This window comes from Nothoprocta perdicaria, unplaced genomic scaffold (assembly GCF_003342845.1).
Source record: "Nothoprocta perdicaria isolate Ctin4 unplaced genomic scaffold, notPer1 scaffold_267, whole genome shotgun sequence".
NCBI classification, from domain to species: Eukaryota; Metazoa; Chordata; class Aves; order Tinamiformes; family Tinamidae; genus Nothoprocta; species Nothoprocta perdicaria.
Window position 1 is genome coordinate 356,536 of NW_020455496.1, and position 21,428 is coordinate 377,963.

The 21,428-nt window shown below is 37.1% G+C and overlaps 1 protein-coding gene across 3 annotated transcripts in view; it reads right to left on the bottom strand.

Moving 5' to 3' along the window:
- Positions 1 to 21,428, bottom strand: part of VEGFC (vascular endothelial growth factor C) — an 83,800-nt gene that overhangs the window by 24,909 nt on the left and 37,463 nt on the right. The window contains exons 2-3 of one of the 3 annotated variants that reach the window (XM_026040802.1): positions 17,010 to 17,107; positions 15,235 to 15,330 (exon numbers count right to left, since the gene is read on the bottom strand). The exons of 1 other annotated variant lie outside the window; for it this stretch is intronic. The gene's annotated coding sequence lies outside the window, so the exon portion shown is untranslated. The remainder of the gene's footprint in view (positions 1 to 15,234; positions 15,331 to 17,009; positions 17,108 to 21,428) is intronic. One more of the 3 variants, XM_026040803.1, reaches the window with a different exon arrangement.

Sequence of the window (21,428 nt, forward strand, 5' to 3'; positions counted from 1 at the left end):
AATGTTGAAACCAACTGCAAGCAAATGGAAATATTGCAAAAGAAAAGTATGTATAAACATTTCACTTGCATAATATTTTACTCTAATTTTCATGTATGTCAGCACTATTTTTTTTGGAAGTTGATAGCAGCAAAAAAAGAAATACTCTCATTAAAGTACCTTAGTCATACCTAAGACTTGAAATTAACTTTTTTGAACATCACCTGCAGTCACACTACAATAGATCACATTTGACTTTGCGTGCACTGGTTTGGCTCTAGTAAAAATCGAATGGGCTGTCCAAAATTGCAAACTTGTGAAGTTGCCATTGCATACAGTAAGAAAACAGTGCCTTACTGAGGAGAAATGGTAACGTGAGCTATTTCAACATGAGAAGTAATAAGAGTACTTCAGTTACATGAACTAAACCAAAACACCATAAAAACAGCATGAAAACAAGAGATTAGAATCAGTTGGTATTCCAAAGAACGTACAAAATACATCAAAAACATTATAAAAATAAAATTGCAAAATTAATATATCAAATACATTATTTTGCTTAATTTTTAATAATGTTTTTCAAATATGTTATTTTGGAAGTGAGTGTGGCATTTTAAAAATCAAGAATAATATCAGACAAAGGTAGAAAATAGAGGAAGAAAATAAAAAGACAGACACTGGCTATGAGGAGAAGCTTTACACTATAATGTTTCACTACTAAATAATAAGTCATATTTTTCTCTGCTTCAGAATGTTCTTGGAGGGAGACATCTAAACTGCAAGAAAACCACCCTGGAATATTATTACTGCTATCATACTTATGAGCACTTAAGTTGAGGTAGTTAGCAACCAATTTCCACTTTCTGGGATATCCGATTTTTCATATGAGTCAGCATTTTTAAGCAAATGTTTTCCTTAAGTATCCTTGGAATATGCCGAAACTGCTTCGGATTATAAATTTGCAGAGGAACTTATATTTGGTCCTTAAATCCACTAATAAACTGCTGCCGGGATCTGAAACACACTCTTGGCTGGTGCTTATTCCCCAAGCGCCTGCATTCCTGAGCGGTTCCCAGCCTTCCCTTACCAAATGCCAGTGGTTTCATACTTTCAGGAGAAATTACTTATTAAAATACCCTTTTTGATGCTAGTCCAATTTCTTTGGGAAAGGGAGAGAAAAAAAATATATCATTCTTCCTGCCGTAGAGAAACTCCCTGCTGTGCTTCTTTGGAAGCACGTCTTAGGTGGCCACTTCTTGAGCTCTCGAGGAGTCTGGGCAATGAAGACACTGCTGCAGACAACACAGCATCTAACACAGCCAGAAAACGCAACACAAGAGTCCTGTGAGAAATGTGGACAAACACCTAAACTCTTACTCTGCACATGTACACGTGGCGGTAGGGATGGGAACAGAAAGGATGCCAACCTGACAAACACTATCCTGACTGGGAAAGAAAGACAGGCTGGTAGCATCTTAGCCAGACCTTGAATATTTATGATCTTCTCTTGAAACAATTTCATAACTGGATTGCAGTAACAGAAACGGTTTTGTTCTCATGCATTTCAGCCTGATCTTTGAAATATGCTCTGTTTCCCATCTATAGTCTTCAAACTGCAGTCAAGTAAAATCTAGCAGGGTTTTGCTAGGAATACAGCAAGTTGCAATTAAAAAATAAATTATGAAAATCAAGCCCATTATCAATGGGCTCAATTCACTATTCAGGAGTTTGCGCTAGATGAGCCACAGATTAAAGGTCAAAGGCTGCTGCTCCTGTGCGGCAGTCATGGAAATTTGTGGGATAACCAGTCCTTGTTAGGAGAGGCTGGTCTGGGCTCTTTAATTGATTGACGGATTAGTACCAAAGCTTCTAACTAGCATTATAAATAGATTGGGAAACAACAGGAGATTATTGCTGATGAAAGTTCCTATCTGACTAAAGCCTGGAGACACTGGGCAGCGTGTTCTGTACTGCAAGATTTCTGTATTCTTTTCCTGGCCATCCTGGAGGTGCAGATGGTCACAGAACTTATGCCTGGCTCACTGGGACACAGTCACAGGACTGGGACAAGTCCTGAAGAACAGGGAAAACACTGTGACAACCACTGTGTTATGTGGGTGGCGAATATGCAGGGATACACTTAGGAGGAGAAAGCTACAGAACGTAAAAAATGAGAATTCCTGTGCCCTCTTCCCCACGTCCACTACAACCTGCAAGTTTCTAGTGCCAACGCTGCATGCCTCGCTGCAAGGCATCTGTGCTGACACCACACTGTAGTTCTGGAGTTCCGCAAGAACAGAAAAATACGTGATACAAGTAAAATGTTGGTTCACAAGTTCAAACAACCAAATTCTAACTAGCATTAAGGCAGAAAATGAATCACACAAATCTGAAGAAAATCTGAATAATTAAAACCTGAATTTTGATTTAAAAGTCTAGTTTTAAAATCTAATTCCTTTCAAGGGAGAGTACATTAGTTAAGCCTCTTTGCTTTGTTGTTGTTTTTTACTAATTTGAATCTGGAAAATTTTTAAAATACTCTGCAACCTTTTCTTTTGCTTGGAACAGTCAGGCACATCTCATCAAAACCAGTACATATGAATAAACTATCATTATAATGAGACTGTTTATTTTCAGTCTTTACTAAACTTTCCTTGATATTATCATTACTTTTACTAACAACTCCCATTAGCTCTGTCAGTAAGAGCAAACAAATATGGAGACAGTTTTTGGAAGAAAACCATTAAAAACTGGTAAAGCTGCAGTTGTCTGTCATCACTTCAGCAGATGTAACACAGGCAGTGAAGAATTGTAATAGCTTCTCAATATCGAGTGGAGATTTACTGAATTGAAAGGTGAGAGCTAATTCCTTCATTTCAGTCTCAACGCCAGCCCATTCTGGGGCCCTGCTCCAGCACAGGTTACGTGAAGACATCCTATTAGTGATAGCATCAGGGTTCTGGCCATATATTAAATGACAGAATGACAGGCTTCAAAAAGGCACTATGCATAGAGAGAGGAAAACAAAACAAAAAAATAAATAAATAAAAAATAAAGGAAAATAGTTTTCTGTCACAGCTATGGTAAGAAATAGCTTATTTTTAAAAATGTTTCTGAGTTATGCTGAACACGTCTGGGTACATCACAAGAAACAGTCTCACTATTCTGAAAGTAGTCTTAAATCCAACTTGTTTATTCTCATATTTTTAACAAGGTGGCTATTTGGAAGGCAGAAGCATTAAATGAACACATCACCTCTTATCATTCTTGTGTAATTTCTTTCATTGCTAAGTAACTTTCCTTTTCACCAAGTGTTTAAATCACTATTTAAAGCTCTGAGCAAATATAATTAATCCATGGTCTAAATATTTAGCAACAGGTCACAGAATTTTCTTGAATTAATTATACTTTGAAAACAGTTCTTAAAAATAAACAATTTCACAGACCGTGAAACAAGATCAATTACATTTCAAACAAAAAGTTGAACTTTATTCCTAAACAAGTGTCTCAATTTAATAGGACATGATTTCTGTATTGTTAAACAAGCCTTGCACAGTTTACAGATCTGTACAGAAATATTAATTAGAAGACCACCTACCTTGTCACATTGCCTATTGGAACAAATATGCCAACTATCAGCATAATACACTTCTTAAAGCTCAACAAAAACTAGAGAATAACAATTCAGTTATCAAACAGCAATTCCAATTGCAAACCAGCAGTTTTAAAGCAGTCTAGGCATTTTTCCTGTAAGTGAAAAACGTAATAGTCCCTTAGAAATCTGTGCATTTGATTAAATTCTCAGAAGTCTCTAAGTATATTTCATTAAAATAAATATTTAAGATTTCATTAATAAGATGCCAGAAAAAAAAAAAAAGCTTTTATTTTTGATGTCAAAATTGGAGGTTGCCCAAACATTTTATATAAAACTTCTTTGATAACACAGGCGTAATGAAGAGACCATCTGAATTTCATTAGCACGAGGTAGGCACAGATCGCACAGGACTTGCTCTCCAGCGCCTATTTGTGCCCATTCTGCTAATCTCATCTGAAACTTGTTCCATCCTAAATTCTGCATTGAACATTCTTGGATCTCTTTTGTCTTTTTATCACTGACATCTGTTACAGAAAAATTATACAGAAACAAAAACACTATATTGAGCCTGTAATGTTTTTGCTTTGTGCTTTGATGCTGCGGGGAAAAAAAAAAGGCAGCCAGACAACAGAGAAAAGCACTATCCAGTCTTAATCCCAAAATTCCACGTGGATTAGAAGAGTACAAAGAGAAGAAGATTTATTTTCAAGCCTTTAAGTACAACACTACATTGAAAGCAGCTTAAAAACAAAAGACAATAACAAAATCCTTTACTTGCTCACCAAAGCATATTGTTCCATTAAAAGCAAACTATTTAAACGTAAATAAATACAGCACTTTAACATTCAAACTGCATGGAAGAGTTGGACATGGAATAGAACATTTTTCCTCTTCCTCTTGTGGAAGAGCCTGCACGGGGGGCGCTTTGGAGGACTGTGACAGCAGTGCAGGTTTTCCTGGTGCCCTTGGAGGAAGGGGACGCCGGGCATCCCACCACTCCACACAAGTTTCCCCTTGCAAACTCCAGCTCTGTGGAGCTGCCACCACCCTGCTGGACTTGGAGGTGGGAAAATAAAACAAAACAAAACCAAACATACAAGCAAGACATCAGTCTTTGATCAGGATAAAAAGGATAATGCCTCTGTATCAGCGAAGGAGAAAGCTCCCTGTGCCATGGGAAAACCTGAGGGCATTAAGAGATTTGTCCACAAGGCATGAGAGGGGAGAAGGCAAAAGAATCTCTGAGAAGGGCAAATGCAAGAAGCAGGTTGGGATTCGGTCACAATTCCCTTCTGTGCAACCAAATCAGGACAAATATATGTTGGCCATTATTTCTGGCTTTAATTATTCTGAATAGTGCATTGTACTGTAATGTTACTCAAAAAAAAGGTCAGGGACCATTAGCAGTATTAAACTGGATCAATCCTAAATTATACTGACAGGAGATGTTGGGTAATCCAATGCTGAACACAGTGTTACTGAAAGACTTTTCAAAGAAGGCTTGACTGTGGGACACAGTTTTGCAAGGACACAGATTTCTAAAGAACGCCCTGAGCTATCAGGTTCCACCGGTTGCAGATGTACAGTCTCTGATAAAAGTTATGTCGTACCTTAAAACTCTAATAGCGTCTTTAGTTGAAACTTCCCCTATAAAATACTACCAAGTTACCCGAATTCTTATCCAGGATCATTGAAAAAAGAATTTATAATTAGATTAAAAGGAAGAAGACTGTTCAAAAATGTGAACATGGATTCCAGTTATTCAAGGACTGTTGAAAGATGCAAGTTAAGCACATGCATAAATCCTACTGCTATGCTGAAAGATTTTATCTGTTCTTAGAACTAAGCCACTATTTTAAGCAAACCTGGCACAGATTTTTCAGAGAATAGAGTAAGTGAGCAAATCCAGTTAAATTTGTGATGGGAAAACGGGGAAAAGGGTAAAGAAATTAAGGAATGTGAGTGGTGAGAACCCAGGAAGGTGCAACCTAGCACCCAAGCTCAGGCACGGAGCATTCTTGAGACTTCATTCTTTAGAGGAAAGGTACAAATCTGAGATTACAAAAGGACAAGAAAATGCAGATGGCTTCTAATCCTAACTTAAATTCTAATATGAAAGTGAAATGCAATTAAGTCAAAGTAAAGGACTCTGGCCCTTTCTGAACAAAGTAAATCTTATTATTCAGTTTTCTCAAATGTTTCCAGGATTTTATTTTTTCAAAAATTTAAATTTCTTTTAAATTTCTTTCTATGCCATTGCTGCATACGAAACTTATTCCAAAAGCCAATCTGCAGATATTATTTAAATAATTTGCATGTAAAACCATGAGGGATTTGTGTGTGATAGGATGCCTTTGACTTTTTCTTCTCCCTGCAATTGATCGTATATTATGACATACACACACGTCTGCAACCTCAGTGCTGGAAATACATACTTTTTTGCTTATAACAAGAGTAATTGCACTCGCTGACATTGTCATTTTCAGGACTAAACTATTCTGTTGCTGTGCATGTTTCTAGCATTTCTTTTACTGAAAACTGCAATTTCCTCAGCGCTTTCAGAAATACGCTCTTGTCAAACAAAGAGGATTGAGACATGTCCCATTGGAATAACCGGCCCCGTGAATGACACTTCTGGCATTCCGAATCAAATTTTGTTTTCAAAGAAAATATATTGTTTATTTTTAATTTTATTTGAACTTTGTTTTAATTGTATTTGAACTAAGATTGCAAGAACATAGATAAATCTAACTTAAGAACGTTTTGTTCCATATTCAAGTATCTTAAGAATAATTATAAGGTATTAATGTAGCTTTCTGAAAGTCTATGGTAGATGCTGTTATTTATTTTTGTTAATTTATTCCTCAAGTTATTTCTGACCTTCTGTCAGACCTGTCTTCCATTCCTGAAAAGTCAGATAGATGTCAATCTATATTATTATTACTGACAGGAACTGAACAGCATTTATTAAATCCCTGTTTTGCCAGAGAAGGAAATCAATAAAGAAAGTAGAATTTGCTGTTCTGTAAGACTCAGATTTTAATAGTTAGCCCTTTATTTGCATCTCTACAATTACTTGCACTAACCATTTGCACCAAATAGAAGTTTAAACTAATGAATCTGCCAGCATAACTGCATTTTTTCGAGATCTAATTAAAACTGACTGTGCCTTTAAACAAATGTGCTGCGATGCTATGGGTACAGCTAATCACAGGCACAAAGGCCCAGTCAAGGTCAGGCTGCAAGTTTGTCTCTAATTGCCCAGTTATACATTCCTTGTTCACCCAAATCTTCTACTGACTTCAATGGGATTTTTGTTTAGCAAGGATTACTGGATTTCTCCTCATAGCACATTTAAGTATTGCATCTATACCTCAGTGTGTGCAGCGTGTTTCAGCCCCTAAGGTCACAGTATCTGTAGTTTTACTAGCTCTTAGTACTGTGCTGAGCTTTTAAAATCTTTCAGAGTCCATCCACCTTGTTACACTTAATTTTCTTTTCCTATTTCCTGGTCAACGTTATTGTACTTTTAAAATCTTTTATCTATTGCTCAATGTTTATCCCATTGCTGCTTATTTTTTCATTTCAAAGACGCTAATTTGCTTTTAATACTTACCAATGTAACTGCTGCATTAGTCAGCCTACTAAAACCCAGAGACAGTGTTTTTCCTACCCTAAAAAACTCTTCCTTAAATTCCTGGTTACAGTTCAGTGCCTTACATACTTCAGTGCAGCAATCCCTCGACAATCTGACCTAGGTCCATGACAACGTTTGTTGACTTCTTTAAACATTTTTGTCTGACACAGCATGTTTGTGGGTTTAATTCTCAATTCCTTTTTTTCTTTCTAAAAAAAAAAAAAAAAAGGAAAAAATAAAAAATAATGTGGATGTTTACATCAGGTCTCCTGCAGCTCTTCCTTAGTTTACCCCCGAACATATGTTCATAAAACCTCTCTTTCCCATCATCAGGCAAAGGCTACAAGCTATACAAAGTGCAAGCTATCATTTTTACCAGGCTGGACAAGGGTGTTCCTGCTGGCGCATCAGGCACGTGCAGCTCTTCCTCATCCAAACTGAAGGCCTGAGCAAACCCAGGCGGCTGAAAGGCCCGTTCACATAAGGGCCCAATTCCACCAGCACAAGCCAAGCATCCCAAGCAGGGCTCCAATGTGATCCCAGCCCCAGAGTCCTCCCTCCTGCCACCTCCCTTGTGCACCGCAACACAGCCGGTCCACTAGTATAAAAACAGATATTCCCCTCTCCATATCCTTGATTTTCTGCTGGATGAAACAGAAAGGTGTTAAGAACAGAAATTGCTATAGTTCATAGGCTCAGCTCTTGCTACTACAAGACTTTCACACAAAATGCCTGAAATAATCTCAAGTCAGCCAGGCAGAGCCTCATGCTGCCTGGTCTTACCTCTGCAGAACATTACTTTGGCTCAGAGCCTCCAAACTCCCCCAGGTTTCTCATCCCATCTCAACTCCCTCCTGTTCATAATGAAGTAATTTTCTTAATGATATCGTCTCTACTGCTATAGAATAGCTCTTTTTATAAAATAAATAAATCTGTTAGAGGAAAACCTGGGATTCACAATAGATCTTCAAGATAAACTTGGCTATTTAATATACCATTTAATCTTTTAACAAGATAAATGAAAATATTTTGCTCATAATATTAAGTATTGAGATTTAATTTTTTTTTTCCCTAGACCTTGCATGTTTTTATGACTTTTCATATGGACTTTGCTTCTTTACAGGTCACTTGTCTTCAGCCTATGCTAGTCTTAGGGTAACATCAAATGTTTTTGTCAGGCTCAACTCTGATCATTGATTTCTGACTTGTGAGTAACATATTACCTGTGTGCAATAAACTGAAAAGCTCTAAGTTAACAGGCAGATTTTTCTTATGAGTGCAAAACTCTATCAGTCTTTAATTAAGTTTCTCTGAAATTCTCAGTTATAAAATTTTTGAAGAATGGAAAAAATATTACATTTGCATATCTATATTTTGATGGTAACACACATTCCTGCAGGTATTTTCCATCCATGTATGTGAAATTCAGTAAAATTTTACTGGCATTTGAACAACACTTGAGCGGTGCATGAAAGAACAAACTTTTTGATTAAAACCAGAAACGTTAAGGACTAAAATGATACACAGGGTAAACTATATCCACTTAAATAAAGAGTCACCAATCAGCTGCTATCAAAACAAAATCTATAATTAGTGCTCTAGATTTTACAGTTTGTTTGAAATTCCTGTGAGAGCGATAAGAATATTATTTATTTGGATGCACTTTCAAGGTTATGTTATGTTCCAATACAGTGTGAAACCACCGCTGACACTCAATGCAGCTACTTGTATTTTTCACACTAGCAAAATGCTAGTGGAGATGTTATCAGTTATTTACTTTAAACAAAAAAGGAGATCTTAACTGATAAATAAGGGGCCCAAGCTCAGTGCTGAGTATGGGGGCACTGCTTCAAGGCTGAGGTCAACAGACACAGATCTACATGTGGCCCAGGCAAAAATAAGGTGTCAATTTTGGATTGCAGGGCTGCTAGTTCCCAGCTGCGTTGGTGCATTCAGCAGCAGCAGGCTCTACACGTGAGCATCAGGTGATGTGCAGACCAGTGGGGGTTTTTTGGCTTTGCACAAGCGCCTACAATTCCATTTTTATCTTAAGTATCACAGTATTACATCACAGCATTACATCTTATTTGATAATAAGGGAGGTCAGGTAAGAACCAGCAGACTGAGTCAGTTTAAAGGCTAGACTGCCCTAATTTAAACTACCTTATCTTGCTCTCTGTAAGCAAGATAGAGACATGCAACGAAGGAATCAGTTTAAGTAAAGTAAGTAGCAGTAACAAATAACTACACAGTTTTAATCTTAAAATGCTATCCTTCTGTGAATTCTAATCCCTGTTTGGCTTATTCTGACATTCTTGCGGTAAAGTGTTCACTAATCCACGCTAGTTTACAGTCTACATTCAGAGCACAACAGAAAATGTCTTCCCTCTGGAACGTCCCAATAAATCATATGTATATTCTCAGCCTTCGAGATATGTATCAAATGCTTGTTCTTTAAGGATCCTTGTTCTCTGCTCCATACACAGTGACCTTCCTGGGCTTAACTGCAAAATCCCTTCAGATAATATCTAACATCAGATATATAAAACTCTTGTGAGTTTAACAAACTTTAAGGTCAAATGGCACATATTAAAGTAAGTCTCTCAGAAGTGATTGCCTATACAACAATATTACTTATGCCTACCAATTCTGCCTACAGATCACCTCTGATGCTGTTAAACTCAGCACACTTCTGAGCTACATTTCTTATATGAACAGTCACACCTCATGATAATGTCCATACACCTGCTTGCTGCTCAGACAGCCACTTGCAAGGAGTGGGGCAGGGAACAATACTGTAAAACTCCAGCTCCTACAGCTTTGTCTAATGGAAACACAAAACACAACTACTAAAAACGTTTGAGACAGGCATGTCAGGTCAGCAGCACTGGCAAACAGAATGACACCTTTCTATTAATACATTTCTCAGACTTGACCCCATTAAATTTCTGAAAAAAATGACAAGATCAATATTCCTGATTGAGGGTTTTAATACCTGCTAATAATAGTATGATGGAGGTTACTCTTGTGATCAAATCATGAACCAGCAGCTATAGCATACTACATAGATTTCAACCTGCCATTGTACCTATTGTGATTCCCTTAGGGTTATACTTAAATCTTGCATTCAGAAAGCATGAGCTTTCCTAAATACAAACAGATGATGCCATAAAGCATACAATCAGACACAGCAAGTGACACATTATCCTAAATCAGGAGTTTTCTTATGAGTTCTTTTTTAAAGGAATATTAATTAGATAACATAGTCAAATCTGCTAATAAAGTACAACTCCTATACAGCACTATATGTGCTCTTACGAATAGATGTATGCTCAAGATTCATTTGAGATGCATTAGGGAGTCACAAACTGGGCAATATTTCTATATGAAAAGCTTAGTACAGTGAGGAAGAGTTAAATAACTGTAAATATAATCTTCACTAAAAGTGTGCCCAAATATAGTTAAATAGATTAACACTGCCTACAGTCTAAGGTCAAAGCAGCTATTGGCTTTTTTTTTTTTTTTTAATCAGGTACCTGTCTACATTATAAAAGTGAAGATTTCACAAATAAGATGAACAATCTCCTCTAAAAAATATGCAGCATCACATCACCTCTGTCACTGACAAAAGTACTGTACTTTACTATTTGCTTTCCTCCCTCCCCTGAGGATCCTGAACTCCATTCTCATGGAGTCTCATGGAACCTGAACTCATGGTTGCTAGAAGCCATCCATCATCATCTTGTTCTTTATTTTTGAGTAGCAAAGCCAGGGCAGCATTGTCCAGACTGATTCATATTACATACGAATTAGCTCCCTTCACTGCTGGACAGTTCAAAAACTTCTTCAATTGCTCATATTCCACTGTGTTGCCCTTTCAGCAAGAATTGTCCTGACCATGAAATAATCTCAAAACATCCCAGACTAGCCTCTCCTCTGAACCTTAACTACAAGCAGTTAAACTGCCTGTGAACCATCCTGTCTGAACTACTGCTTCTGGCAAAAGACAAAGTCCATCCACGTCTTCCCTCTCTGTCTCCCTATATCCGTCTCTCACTGTTATCCCAAAGATGCCACAGTGATGCATCCACATGCGGAGCTCTAGCTCCTCCCATTTGATTCCCAGGTTGACAGCACTTTTCTGTCTGTTACCCACATGTTCATTTCTCTTCTCCCAAAAAGTTTCTTCCTTGTCTCTAAATACCTATTTCTATCTCCCACCATTCCAAAAAGAAAATAATAACCAGAAAGTGTGTACAGGCAATCTGCCAGAGAGGCTGTTTGCCCTTCAGCCCTCAGTTTCAAATGACCACTGTTACTCCTAGGAAAACTATAGCTGCACTAAGTCAAATGAGGGAGGAAGGGAGGGGAAAATTGCATAACTAATCGCAAAATAGTCTAAAAACATTTAATCACTTCTTATTAATTGTGCAGCAAATTGAAGCGGAAACTGTTCAGCATATGAGTAATTGACAGTATCATTATTAAAACCTACTGACAGTTAATTCAAATTTGTTAAATGATGCAGCAAGCGCTAGCACCAAGATCCAGCTTGAACAAAAGCTGAAAGAGCTGTAGGCATCTATGCATTAGATCTTGCAGCCAGTATTACACAATGTAGGTGATGGAACTGAAGTCTAGTGAATGGGACTCAACAAGATTTGAGTATCTTCCAACACAGGGATTCTAGATCTTGGAACTGTAAACTGACGATATCTCAGCTTGCGTCGAGAACACATAAATGCAGCTCTCCTGCAGTGGTACTCAAATGATATATTTAAAAAACGGGCTTAGGTCCTGCCACAGAATGCAGTACTGAAGTTGTCCAATTTGATTGCATGGGATGCATTCAGATCTTGGGTCTAGACTAGTATTTGCCAGCAAATGACCAAAACCCAGCAAAAACGTACTGTAATTCCTTATAAATTCTGTCCTGACAACCGTTTCTAGCATAGCTACAGTGTTTTTATCAAAGTTGTGACTATTTACAGCAGCTGAAGACCTGGTCTTCCAATTTAAATTCTGTCTTGACTTTGAGTAATTCTCTCGAGGTCACTAGAACAGGGTTATCCAGGACATAAATTTACCCCAAGGGCTTTCATTGCCTAAACTATATTTATATTACATTAATGTATAAACAGAAAGCGATTAACAAGTTCCAGTAAAGCAATTCATGTAATTGGTTTGTAAATTGTGCTGATGTCTCACAGAGGTTACTGCGGGTCAAGTCAGGGAAGTCGACTTCTGAAAAGAAAAAATTCTGAAATAATAAAGCTCCAGCTTATATTTAAAAGCAATAGCATCCCTGTCTTGCAACTTCCATGCAACTCTTTAGAAAGTAAATGGATTAAATAGAATAAGACACAGCTGAAGTGGCAAAATATTGTGATATTTTACACATATATTAATGATATTTAAAGGCAATGAGTAGATTTATATTCTTTCAAATATAAAGAACATTAGCTAATTTTTCTTTCAAGTTCAAAACATGAGAAAGCCGCAAATAAAAACACAAGGGTAAGACTTTTATATATACTAAAAAAAAGTCAGATGCAAGCAAAAGTACTGTACATTCTGTGCTATCTCCAATCTATCCCAGTTTGAAGTTGAAAAATTCAGTAAGACTTGCATTATATAGCACATATACGAGTTTGCAGAATTGGAGCCTAAAAAAATCAAGTGGAACCAACTGAACTCTTTTAAGGGAACTGATACTATTTATTACATGCTTGAACAGAATAGTCCCATCTCCTTTTACAAGCAGCAGTGTGTTTTCATTTAAGAAAATAAAAAAAATATATCCATATAACATGAAGGTCAAGAAACAGCATAAGACATGCAATGTCCATAAGAATGCCAACAACCACATTTTTTTTATTAACTAAACTTGTGTTAGAGCTTTAAATAGCTACTCGAAATAAGATTAAAATAAATTATCAAAGGTCACCGTGCACCAGTTGCTCATTTGGCTTACTATAAAGGCAGATACCAGCTGTTGATAACTCTCATTTATTGAGTTTATTAACCAGCTGCAAGAATGTGCTTGCTGCATTACATGACTATGCATACTGAGCAAGTGTTTTAATTCAGCTTCACTTTCTTCCATTTCACATAACTGACAAGCTACACTATGCAAATATGTAACAAATGTTTCAGATCCTGTTTCATCATGTGAAATTTAACACATTTATTAATTACTGAAAAATGACAAAGTAGTAAGGAAATGAGATCTCTTTCTGGCCTAAAGAGGGCAGATAAAAAATCATGATTTAAAACAGCTATTTGTAATAGATCACTGGATTTATACATTATTACATCAAAACTCTGGGCTTTTTCATGCTAAATGTGCAAATTCCTGTTCAATAGTTCCTGACAAAGTATATACTTGGAAAACGGAGAACAAAAAGAACAGAAAAGTCTATTTCAACGCAGTTAGCATGGAGGATGACCTACCTAAAACAAAAAGTACGTAGTTACGCAGGTAGTCACTAACAACACAACATTTGATGGAGAAAAATGGAAATTTTTATCGCTGAAATAAGGACAGAAATGAAAAAGTGTCTTGACATAGCTCATGCAGGATAGCAATCCCTCCTGATATAAAGGTAACTGATACTGTTTCAAAGTTGTATTATAATTTCACATCATAATGTTTTTAATTTGTTGCAGTAACTGTAAGAACTCTTGACTTCAAAAAATAATTCAACCAAGTCACACAGTTCACACTGAAATAAATGGAAATATTATTTTTGATTTATGTGGGAGGAACAGCTGGCACTTATTACGTCTATGCACTACATCAATCACCAGCAAATACAAACTCTGATAAATCTACCTTATGTCCTTATAAACACAAAGCTGTTGTTGGCAGACCAGATTGTTAGCTTATGTAAAGTGGTTCAGCCCTAAACCCAGCCCTCTATTTCTAATAAGTTCAAATAATTTACCAAGCTGAAATTTCACTTTAGGTTTTACAGATTTCCAGGCAAGTGACCGAGCTCTGAATAAAGCATCCTTACAGGATAAATCACACCATTATAAGACACTATTAGGAAGTACTACTACATTTTTTTAAAGCTGCACCTATAAACAATGTCAATTTCTGCATCACAGTATGTACTATAACATATACTGTTCATAAGCAAATAATCTACTCCAAGTAGATATAACAAAAACGAAAAGCATAAACACAGTGTTGGGGCTATAAACTGCAGGGACGTGGCCCGTCACGGCAGTCTGAGCAATGGGCAGGACACACCAGTACTGGGAAACTTAAACTGTGCTTTAACTTTATAATGTGTTGAGGAAAGAAGGACGCATAACATTGTCCAGCAAAGGGAATTACAAAAATGTTTCGAGAAAGAAGAGTGAGACAGCAACTACAGGGTAAACATTTTTAGATTTTACTGAAACTATATAAAACTATACATAAAATATTTATATATTATAAATATATTTTATATATTGTATATAAATATATATAAACTATATATATGAAACTATATATATAATGTGATGAAACTATATATATAATGTGAAGGAGAATGCAATTTTCAATAGAAAAGTCCTTTAACTTTCAAAAAGTTGAGCTGATCTGCTCAAAAGAGAGGAGTTTATTGACAGATTAAGCTGAGGAGATGGACTGTTTTAATACAATTTTTTTTTCTTTTTTTTTATAAAAAAGATGAATTACAATTATGCAACTGACACAAGAGTCTCAAAGCTGAACAGGAGCTAAGACTGACTAGGCAAAACATTGAGGGAACCAAGGTTGTTTAGTCTAGAGAAGAGAAACCTGGGGGAGTAAAAGGGCTAAACGCAGAGGCAGAAGAAATAAGCCATCTTCCATGTCCTTATCAGTCAGGATAAATAATAAAGGCCTTAAATTTCCAGCAAAAAACACTCACAGTGGACACTAAAAAAAAACCTAAAAGTTGCATTGAACAGTCTCCTTTTCTAGAGATTTAAGAGGGAAAGCAGATGAGCAAACTTCTCCATTGGTCTCAGAGTAGCTTTTACCGACCCATGCTCTTCATCCACATGCTTTCTAATCTAGCCAGTGCCAGGCCGATGGTAAAACAGTACCAGCAGAGATGAGGTCAGAGTAAAACAATTTTCTCTAATGGAAAAACAGACAAGAATGTCATATTAGAAATGGCTGTAAACTAATATTTCAAAGTAAACGTAACAAAGTAAGAATGCATTAATTCAAAATTTCTCCTACTCTGAGGCTTCAGCTAGATTCACTGGATCCAAATACTTTCAAAGCTGGCATGGACAGCTCTGCATGGAGAGTTACCAAGCACCTGCTCCCACAGTGGCTTTTGATTCTGGATGTAAGTGTTTTTATGTATAATTAAACATACACACATTAAAAGTCTCACTAATGAAAAAAACAAGTACTGATGCTTTTAAAATGCACGAGAAATGATCCAATGGAGTGATTTTTCATTAAAGCTGTGTTGGGTATCATCATTCAACAAAATCTCTTTTTGGAAATAGACGCAGTAGTTACAAATATATGTTGTTTGGACATCTGTTCTAACACCATTTTTTTTTGTGTAACCCAGTAAACAACTCTTCTTGTGACTAATGAAATAATTCCAAATGTCTATTGTAGAAGCAATGTTCCTCACGAAGACTATAAATACAACTTAAAACGTGGAAGCTTCAACTTTTATAAGCATACAGAATTTACAGTGACACTTGGCCTATAATATTCACTCCAGATAAAGCAACATATACAAGCCCACATAAAAGTGGGCATGAAAACAGGCAGAAAGGTACCAGGGCTTTAAGAGCAGGCACAGTTGTGCAATGCAATGTTTCATCCAGGTGAAATGCTTCCCGTCTGGCTACTTTTTCCATCTATGCCTTTCAATATAAGTCACATATCCCTGCACTGGCTCTGTATAAAAGCAGATCTATAGCTTTACTACAGAACGACCCATTCTAACTAACATTGTGCAGACTATCAGCAGAAGTCAGTTCTCATATGTAAGAGATCCTTGCAGAGTTGGCTTGATTTACTGACCCATTACAAGAACCTTAAACTCTTTATGAGGAAAAGGAAATGCAGTCGTGAAACATGTTCCTCACATTCATCTCAGCATTTCTCTAAAGCTTATACAGATTACATTGACAAGGAATACCCCCCTCTTATATATCATGACGAACACGGCATATTTTCCTCCTATTAGGGTTAGCAAATCTTTTAAGTAAAAGGAGACCAGCATCCAAGGAAAAATACATTGTTATACAAATACAGACTCTTAATCCTAATCCCATTAAAATCAGTAGCAAAATGTCTATTATTTTTGGTGGAAGATGAAGTGAACATACAAAGGGGAGTCTGAAGCTGTATATTCAGAGCCAAGACATGGTAAGAATGAGTACTGCCTTCCTGAATTAGCATCCTCCAAAACCTTTCAGCATTATTGTTGCTTACACAGAAAGTGATCTAAAGTGGAAGAAGAAAGAGGAGGAAATCACATAAGGGGTATTAACCAAACTCACTGAGCTCCAGTGCTGTTTGCAATAATTCACAGTCTAGTCCACAGAGTCATCTCCTCAAGGAGTTTACAGGAGCACTTAAAGGGACTTTCACACAGGGCTCCTCTGTTTAAATAAGCCCAAAATACAGCGCTCACTGGTATTTACATCTCGTTTATATTCATGGTTTACAATCTAAGCTTTCCCATGTAGGAAGGCAGTGGGGAAAAAGAGAGGGAAAAAAGAAAACAGAAATAAATTAATCACCATGAGTAGCATGTGGAACTCTTAAAAACAAGCAATTACCAATTAGAAAACAGCTGGAAGGCCAATTCCAAATTGCTACGAATGATCAGGCGGATGCATGTGAGAACTCAACAGCTTTTTTTCATGCTCCCATCATTCTGCAGAACAATTCAAGAGCCAACCATGTTAGTGGGTTAAATCGTAATATCAGACACAGTTCAATTATAAAATTCAATTCAATTAAAAATTATATAGGTCTTTTCTATCACAACATAACGAATATGAGGTTATGGCTTTAATCTCGAGGACTACTGAAATGAAATCATTAAGTTTAAACTGACAATAAGTGTTCTTCTTAAGTATATCATAAAAATGCAATATTTTGCTTTTCAAAAAAAATCTTCTCTGTAGCTGGCTAAGATTACATTTATAAAATGGATTTTTTCCTCCTTTAAACTACTTATGTTTAAGGAGATTTTTTTTTAAAGTAAATATATATAAATTCACTGACCCAGACAATTTCTAACTATAGCACATGCAACAGGAAAAAAGTAAAATACAGAAGTGGAAAACTTCACAAGAAAAAGTTAAGATTTGCCAGAAGAGCGTGTCCAATAACCAAGCAACAGGTATTTTTCTTTTCATTTGTTGCACTCAAAAACATAACTCAAAAAGTTTTAACCAAGAAGACAGGAGAGTTGTTACCGAGAAAACAAATTTGAGTCAACTAAAACGTGATCTATTCCACCTGCGTGCAGAAATTTGCTTGTCATGCACACGAAATTTTAAAGTCCTTCCCAATATTATTGTTTTGATTTTGAAACAGTTGGAAAATCATTACATAATGATTTTATTGAAATTACTATGAATATACTATTCCTATGATATTACTGAAATTGTAGAAGCACTCAGCTTTATGAAGAGGCAAGCTTTCAAAAACATATTTTTTTAAAGAAATGTAGACTTGGCAAAATATTTTAGGAATGTAAAATGCAGTTGGATCATCCAACTATCTACAAAAACCTATATCCAAAAAACCGCAAATACACATGCAATGACAAAAATCAAACAAAACAGATTAATCGAAAGCAGCTTCACAAAGCCCTAAACCTAAAAGGAAGGCTGTATTAGGAGCTGCACTAAATCAGTGCAGCTCTGTTACATCCCAACCTAGTCCGTTCTCAGGTCACCATCTGGATTCTTCTGTTCAGATTCCTAAAATTTTTAGAATCTTGTTACCTAAAAACTTTTGACCTTCAAATGAACAACTGATATGGTTCCAGAATGACCACTTAAACACCAAAATCTTATGAATTTAGATTTTTTTATTTTTTTTGGTAAGGCACTTAGATTCTGTCATAACGACTGTTGAAAGAAACAGAAGATTATATCATGTGAGGGGAAAAGAGCCAAAATCCATCGAAAAAGAAATAATAATTTAAGAATTCAGAGAGATTCATACCATAAACTTCAGTGAAGCTACTTTAGGCAATCTGGCTGTACGTCACTGAATGCTTCTACATTCAATGGCCAAAAATATCCCCTACAAACCTCCTTTCCCTATATTTGGGGATGCATTAGGGAAAAACAAATAAACAAAAACAAACAAAAAAGCACCTCATTTTGGCAGAGGAAAGCTGAGAGCAGCTTCATTGCCTGCATCTGTGGAGTGCAGGAAACAAAAGGCACATGATAGAGTTTCGGGAAGGAAAGGAAAATAGAGCAATAGCGAGAAGCCAAGGGACATGGTTTCACAGCAAAACAGTATTTTGGACTACACCTCCATCCCCTACACTCCATCTGAAGCGGACTACACTTCCATTTGGAAGCACAGAAACCTTGATTATTCCCCCAAACTGTTTAAATGTCAATGGGGACACTCTGATATTGGCTCGGAGGTGTTGGCTATCCAACTGGCTGGCTATTAGATCGCTCTATACAAAGGGTGAGTTCAGTTATACTAAACACCTTGAAGTCCTCAGAGAACAGCCCCTACCCCTGTGCCCAGAAGCCTGCAAATCCTCCTCTTTGCAATGATTCCTGTGTTTCCTTAGACTAAGGAAAGAAGAAAAATAATGGAACTCCTATTTTTGGCATCACTAACTTAAAGGTATTATCCACAGCATTTAGAATCTAACAAATTAAAAACCAACAGCAACCACTAATAAGCCGCTCAAATAGCCCATTCACTTGTCACGTATCCCTACGTAACCACCCAATATTACTGTGTTTCAATCTTTAATTGTCTTTTTAAAATGTCACGGTAAAAGAATTTGCTGGCAGTAATTTTTAATTTTTATATGATCTTGAAGTACACATGTAACTCCCATTAAAATAATCAGTTACACACTGCAGGACTAGTCCAAAGCCTACTAAAGCCATTGTTAGTCTTATACTAACTCCAGAATCTTTGAATCAGGCATTGAATCCCTCAGCTTCCAAACGAGGGTTCAGGATCTTTCTCTTTGGGGTCACTGGCTCTACAGGAATCTAACTGCACCAGCACAGCTAGGGAACTCCAAGTGGGGTTGAGGATACACATCTTGAGAGCAGAATTGCTGCAAAAACAAAAAGGTTGAAACCACTGGCTTACAGGCTCTGCATCCAAGACTGCCTACCAAGAGATTAGAAAGAAACACATGCAGAAATGCTGCTTGAGCACATACATTCATGTAACAACAAAAAAAAATCCAGCTCGAATTACCAATCTGCAGGAAGCTGCTACTCACAGCTGGCTTACTGAAATATAAAAATGTGAAAGTAAGCCTTCAGACCAGCAATGAGACATCCAAATGAAAACAGATTGACGTCCACTGCACCTACCAAAAAAAAGAAAATGTAATCTGTGAAGTTACATACAGCGTCAAATTAGCTACATGGATACAGCTACAGCACATGGATATTGCAGTAGCTATTGCAAGAGAGAACTGAGCACTCCAAGAAGCTGGAGTCAGGCTCTCTCTCGAGATCTTCACGGTCCCAGCTTCAGGCCTAGAACATCCAAGTTACTTCACTTCAGCTGGGAAGCAATGCAGATGTCATCTGACCATTTTAACTCAGCAACTGCTTTCCAACCCCTGAACTTAGCTTTGATTCTTACCCAAATAGCTGATTTCTCCTAAGATACGGAGAATTTTGTAGATAAGCAGCATAAAAAGGGATGCACTTCAGTTTAAGTGTTACAACTTTTCAGAAATACGAATAGGCTAAAATACAAGAAAACTTAATTTCAAAAGTCCCTGACCCCAATTATTAAATATCCTGCCTCCTGTACTACTTTGCCATACAGCTACTACATACACGGTTCCTATTTTGGAAAAGTAGTGTGCTGGATATCCATTGCACACATACAGTCTCTTGAGAGTCACAAAGGAAGGCTCCCAAAGGCTAATCTCCCTGAAAAAAATAAAGTGATTACATGGATGTGCTCTGAAGACATTTACCATAGCCTGCCAACCTCAGATTTTGTGCAGGTTCTTACTCTCATCTGGAATACCAGCCACTCCCACACAGAAATACCTGAGGGACCAGGAGGTGGTGGTTGGGGACCACTTCTTACATAATGATTTATTAATCTGAACGTTCGCCAAAGATGAGGAAATCCAGGATTTCCACATCAATTTCTGCTAGACGCTCAAAGCCACCTTGCAATTCTTACTGGTGTCTAATTCAAAACATGGTCCTGATTCACACCAGGCTACTAGCCACGAGTTTCTCTCCACTGCAGGACTCCCTGCCTAGGGGTTAGGTAAGGACACACTAAGCTTGGCCACAGGTCGCTCAAGGACAGCTCCTCAAACACCTTTTGCTCTTTCTCTACCCCAGCCCTCCCTTTGCTTTTACTGAAAGATCAGGCCCTTGATCTTTTACCCAAAAATCCAACTGAGAGTGAAGGGCTTAGAACCTGAACTAGGGATGCTGGCTACATATTTTGTGTCTTTCTATATGTACAGTTCCACATATGTTGGCAAAATATACTGAATAATTGTATGGATCAAGTTCTGTCTTCTCACAAGAATACCTACTGAACTAACACAAGTACCACTGACTAAGTAACAAAAGACGAGCCAAAATAACTAACTTTTTATTTTAGAGATTTTCCTTTAAGTCTGTAATTTTTAGACTTCCTTAACGAAGTAGTGGTGTGCTTATACTTAAAGTAAATTATTACATCTAGAAATAGGAGTAAACAGGGGCTGCATGAATTATTCTCACAGCTGGTTCCCTGTCACGATGTTTAAGGAAAGGCTGTAGCCCTTCTCCCTTCATGTCACTGGAAACAGACACGTCACACGAGCAAACTAGAAGGTACCACCATATGGCGGATGAGTGTCCAACTCAAGGAAAGGAGGACTGTGTGCAGAGCAGGTCACGCAGCTGACAGTCCCCAATTACATAATGAGATGTATACCCATTACGTGCACAAGGACACCCATATGTTAACTCATGGGATGAGGGCACGTTTGATTTGCTTAAAAC